At 35.6% G+C, this 6,000-nt stretch overlaps 1 protein-coding gene across 1 annotated transcript in view; it reads right to left on the bottom strand.

Moving 5' to 3' along the window:
• The window catches only part of psd2 (pleckstrin and Sec7 domain containing 2), a 59,476-nt gene extending 54,314 nt beyond the window's left edge, over positions 1-5,162 (bottom strand). The window contains exons 1-3 of the mRNA XM_084133945.1: positions 5,065-5,162; positions 4,890-4,979; positions 2,574-2,682 (exon numbers count right to left, since the gene is read on the bottom strand). The gene's annotated coding sequence lies outside the window, so the exon portion shown is untranslated. The remainder of the gene's footprint in view (positions 1-2,573; positions 2,683-4,889; positions 4,980-5,064) is intronic.
• Between the last annotated feature and the right edge of the window lie 838 nt (positions 5,163-6,000).

The following is a 6,000-nucleotide window of genomic DNA, read 5'->3' on the forward strand; positions in this document are numbered from 1 at the left end:
AGATGAATTTTCAGCATCATTACTCCAGTCTTCGGTGTCACATGATCCTTCAGAAATCATAATTCTAATATTTTTAGTTTTCTATACATTTTATTCAGGATACTTTGATGAATAGAAAGTTCAAAAGGACAGCATTTAATTAAAATAGACATATTTTGTAAAATTATAAATGTAATATATATATATATATATATATATATATATATATATATATATTCCAAGTCTTCCAAAGTCATATCTTTTTCTGTGAAGAATTGTCTGATATTAAAGTAGTTATGCACAGAAAATCCACTCTGTTGAGGCTGTAAAATCAAATTTTGTGTATATTCAAACATTAGCATATATTCAAAAGGTCAATGGTTCTAGAGCTAAAGCCTATCGATTCTCAGTGAATAATGGCTTAAATCTGACATGATTTAAGTGCATACATCATGATTTAAGGTCACATTTACTGTTGCTCAGCGAAATTCCAGGCATTTCAATGCGAATTGGTGCAATGAAAAATTGTGCCTAATTTTGTTATGGGTTCGAGTTTGGTAAACTTTGACACACAAGTTTGCATGGCCGGCCAATAGCATGCCTCTTGGTTAGGCAGTGACCTCTGCATGCGTGGAGATTCGGAACTTAGTAACAAAGCAAAACTGACGTCCCACAGTGGACGAGGCGATCATTCTGGCGGTGTCTACTTGTATAACACTAGTGTCAGATTTGTATAACACTATACACTTCCATATTATAAAATGATCCATAAAAAAGGCTGAATAGCTTTGGATGTTTATTTTGTCATCATTATTCCTGTATCATTCATCGTACTTTGTCACATGCAATCCCACTGTCTTTCGCCTGCAAAATTTCGGTGAGGAACTTTAAATGTGAGCACACATTTATGGGAGATTTTGAGAAGCTGAAGGTGAACGGTTGCTGGGGTGCGCTGGCATTTTGGCTGGTTTATGGAGGGAAGGTTTTGGTTCAGCTGTGCAGTGTCAGCCCAGTGAACAGGAACAAGTCATCCCTTGACATTTGAAAAGCCTGACAAGACCATAATATCTGCAGTACTGCTAAAAATGTGTGTGTGCACATCTGAGCTTTATAGTCTAATGTAAGATCTCCAGCTAAATAAACCCATTAAACACTTTTTCAGACCTGTAGATCATTTGCTTTGTTCCGAAACAGGGACTTTATTTGTTACAGTGTTGCATTTTCATCTTGGTTCGGTTCGCTTTCACAAGGCAACATTTCAAAGCGTACCAAAATGTGTTTATGCAAGTCGCATGAGTAAAACTGTCCTCTTATTGGTCAGAGTTCACCTATTTATGTTCCTCTGCGTCATCCATCAAGATGGATTGACAAGTTGGCTCCGTGGGCTTATCGTGTCTTTATCTGTAGCTGTCGTGACAGCTCTTTGGTTCCCAACCACAAAAACTCACAGAATCAGAGACTGCTGCTTTTTATATAACACATATCCTGTTATGAATTATGATACCGCTTGGTTCGTTCGTGCTTATACCTGTGCAAAAGTCGCAGCTGCAATGCTGTTTAATCATCTGCTTTGAAAAGTAACAATCAAATCAAGTCACCTTTATTTATTTAGCATGTTACAGCTTAAATGTACAGCTTAAATTTCAAATTTTAATAAATAGGAAAGTACCAATCAATGATGCAAACCTTATCAAATATAAGACACATTCAAATTCTGCTGTAAAGCAGACAATAGTGTCATTAGTCAGCTCAAGTCAGTTCAGTGTTGATTCAGTTCAGTTCAATCATCAATTATTAGATGAGTTAAATTCAACTAATGAGCTTTAAAATACGTGGAGACAATAGTGTCATCATCCAGGTCAATTCAGTTCAAGTTTTTTTCTCACCCAATAGTGTCAGTGTAGTTATATTGACAATATTACTGAATATTAAATGCCTTTCAAGCCAAAGGGACCCAAAAGCCATCAGGTGATAGAAACGAAAGAAGAAAAAAAACTTGGGAAAACCAGGCTAAACTGGTTACAGGCTACACCACCAGTCAGATGTGTTGAGTGGACACCCAACAAGCCACATGATTTGAGGTATCATATATCTGAAAAAACCTCTAACCCTTAAAGAATGAGCAATAGTTAATAGAGCCTTAGCAAGCATTATTAAGTATGATAAATATGCTCAGCCTTCCCTTTCGTCTTAAAAGGTATTTAAGGCAGTTTATTTCATTAAACACTTAATGAGTTTTGGATGAGAAATTTCGCATTTGATAGGTTTAAAAACCCTCCTTGATCTGCTGCAAATAACTGCCAGGACGTCTGATGACAGAAATGTCATACTTAAATGTCAGAGTGCTTAGCAGTAATAGAGCGAAGCGACCCAACAAAGGGCCAGAGCGTTTATCTCGCCGCCACTGCTGCAATCTCTACACTTCCATTAGGCAAATACAATACCATCTGATCACTCACTGATCTGCTTTGTTCCATGTGATTTCCTTGTGTGTAAGAGTGTGTTCAGGACTGCACAAATGCCTTTGTGCACGTGTGCATCACCCTGACTGCTGACAGTGCTGAAACAGAAGAAAGATACAGCATCTACTGTACCTTCATGGCTTTGTGTCTGTGTGGATGTCTGCTTCTTCTGTGTTCCAGGAATCGAGCCACCGTTGCCACCCTTTATTTGCACAACCGGGTTTGTCTGTGATTCAGATACCTGTAAAATGCAGAAATCTTATGAACAACTGCTGCCATGATCAATCGAAAATATACACCACCACACCATTCAAAAGTTTGTTTTTTTCTTTAAAGAAATTAATACTTTAATTCAGCAAGAATGCAAACAATTTATCAAAAGTGTCAGTAAAGACATTTAAAATGTTACAAATGCTTTTACTTCAAATAATTGCTGTTCTTTTTTTATTCTTTAAGGAATCTTGAAAAATTGTATCTCAGTAAATATTAAGTAGCATTATATTAAATAGTAGTAAATCACTAAATGTAAAGCACTAAATCAGCATATTGGAATGATTTCTGAAGGATCATGTGACACTGAAGACTGGAGTAATGATGCTGAAAATTCAGCTTTGCATCACTGGAATAAATTGCATTTTAAATATATATTATACACAGAAAACAGTTATTTTAAATTGTAATAATGTCACAATGTGTCTTTTTACTTTTTACTGTGTTTTGATCAAACAAATGCATCCTTTGCAAGTGAGACTTTTTTCAAAAACATTTTCACAAATCTTAACAGTAAGAGCACAATGGTAATTGCGGCAAGCATTTATGAATAAGGTGCATTCTATAATGAGCCTCATTTACATATAAAGGCATGTTTGGCTCAAAAGAACAAATGGCTTAATTTAAATACAGTACAAAGCATCTATATTTTAGCTCATTTAGTGCTTAGTTCTCTTACATTTAGTTAGTTTGCGGTAAAATATGTGCAAAATTGGCTCAACTGTTCAAGATCTCTGCTTACACATGCAATGCCCATGTGTGCAAGTGAGAGAGAAAACAAAAGAGAGAAAGTGCATGCAACTGTAGAACGTTGGTTTGCACATTGTGACATTTATACAGTATTGCAACATGCTGTCATGCTGTCACAAAACACTGAGTGCATAAAGATGTCAGATTCTACCTGTCATGTGGAAAATTGACAAGAACAACAAAATACCCGACGGAGATCAGAAATAAAAATAATGTTCATGCGACTCCCAGCGCCGACCAGACGGCGGGACGCAATTATGGCTATCCAATAATGAGCTAGTCAGCACGGGTTAGCATCAAGAGAGACAAGAAGCAAATCTGACATGCAGACTTATCTATTTAATTACCACACACTCCTGATGTGTGAGAGAGAAAGATGGTTGAGGGTTTATTTGGTTATTAACACATCCATTATCACACACACACACACACAAATACAAACACTCATTACTGACTGGGATGAATTGATATTATAGTGCTTAGCCCAGGTTATGAGATAATGCAATTAGCAGCTCTTGCTAAAGCAATTACTCAAGTCATAGCGGGTGGACTTGAGTTACAGGATTGTGCAAAATTCACAATTCAATAACTGGCTGCATTTTAATTCATGAGTTGGATTTGAATTGTAATAGAACTGGCCACACCCCGCAGGTTGAATTAGAATTTAAATTGTAATCACAGGGAAAGGAATCTATTAAACTGCCATGCAAAGAAAACACAGATAAAGCATTCTGGGAAATTAAGTATTCTTCTACCGTGATCCACAAAAGTTAATATATTAATATATATTAATATCTCTCTCTATGTCGATCTATACAACCTTCAAACATCAAGGCGTTTTGAAATCCAAATCTTTTAAACAGCATTTAAAGTTTGAAAAATTAGCTTTTCTAGTAAGTTAGTTTCTAAATTGATCAAAAGCGACAGTAAAGACTTCCATTCTATGTATTTCAAATAAATTCTGTTCTTCTGAACTTTCTATTCATCAAAGAATTAGGGCTGCATGATATTGAAGAATAATGCAATATGCGATAACTCATTAAATAATGCGATATTCGATATGCGATACGATAATGCTTAAAAAGTGTGTAAAGTAAACTTAAATTATCTTTAAAATATATTTAAAATGATATAACCTACATACGTCTTTCACATTCTTTTTGTGACAAGAAAATTCCAACAACTTCTGAAAGCAAACAGCAGTGTTTTACTGTAGCATAAGAAGTGTTATTTTAACATCAGTGTAAACCCTTGCTTATCACTCAGAGAGAAAACTGTTGGAAGACACCGACTGGAACAAAGCAGACATGAACTCTGGTTCCAGTGAAACTGCAGACTAATACAAACATGCCCAGAAAGAAACAGAGGGAGGGAGGGGGAGCAAACAGAAAGAAAGACAGAGGGAGAGATTAACTGGTGAATCGTGACCTTGCCAGCTGGTGGTTGAAGGAGCTACTCGCACACACTCGCACATGTCCGGATATAGCTCTCTGGAGTGCACGGGCTGTCAGGTTGGCACTATGATGCAGTGGAGGAGGGGTGTATATAGGGTTTAGAGTTCATACCAATCCCTAAAACACACACAAACACTCCACATGCTTACCCAAAATCCCACAGGCTGGGTGTACGCCGTCCACAACTGGCCTGGCATGGACATCTGATCTCTGACCTCCATACGCTCACACTCCGTCACCAAATCTGCTTCAAACATTTGCCATGATGCACACTGTAAAAAAAAAAAATCATCATTATAACAACAACAACATCTGTTTTTATCTATTTAATTTGTCCCAATAGGTATTTGTATTCAATATTATAAGGTTGAACTTGAGTTTCAACCAGATTTTTTCACAATTTATTTATTTAAAATGGACAAATAAAGAGCAAAGTTACATAACACTGCAAGTTGCAACTAGCATTTGGTAAGTTACTTTAAAAAAGTAATAAATTACTAGCTATTACAAAAAATAAAGATATTCCAAGGCACTCGAATAATGCTGAAAAAAGTTAAAAAGCCTTTATTTCATCATGGTTTTTTCATTAAAAAACTGGTGACAAGTACACACCTACGCGTTGCGGCTTACAAGCCTTCGTCAGGGTGTGAGTAACAAACACAATCTCAAGTCTCAGCAATTAATTAGTCATATAACATTCACCTGGTCGCGCTGTGCAAGGAAACCTGAAGAGAGAAAGATCAAAGAATACGTAGAGAACATGTCTCACACAATATAAAGTTAAAACAAACACAATATAATAATAGTGTAGGAGAAGAAGAAAAAAACTAAATGGATATTGATATGCAATTCAACAAAATCATAAATATTAATAAAGTATACAAGTCAAAATACACAAATCAATAATGTAGGCTATATATTCAATGAAATAAAGTATCCAATTCAAAATACACAAGTCAAAATACACAAATCAAATAATGTATGCATTCAATAATACATAGTATATCATATTTCTAAGAGAGATAAAAAATAATTTTATTCAAAAATCACAAATCAATAATGTGCCTAATTCAAAGAAACGTTCA

This window comes from Abramis brama (genome assembly GCF_963993115.1).
Source record: "Abramis brama genome assembly, chromosome: 13".
In the NCBI taxonomy this organism is placed as follows: Eukaryota; Metazoa; Chordata; class Actinopteri; order Cypriniformes; family Leuciscidae; genus Abramis; species Abramis brama.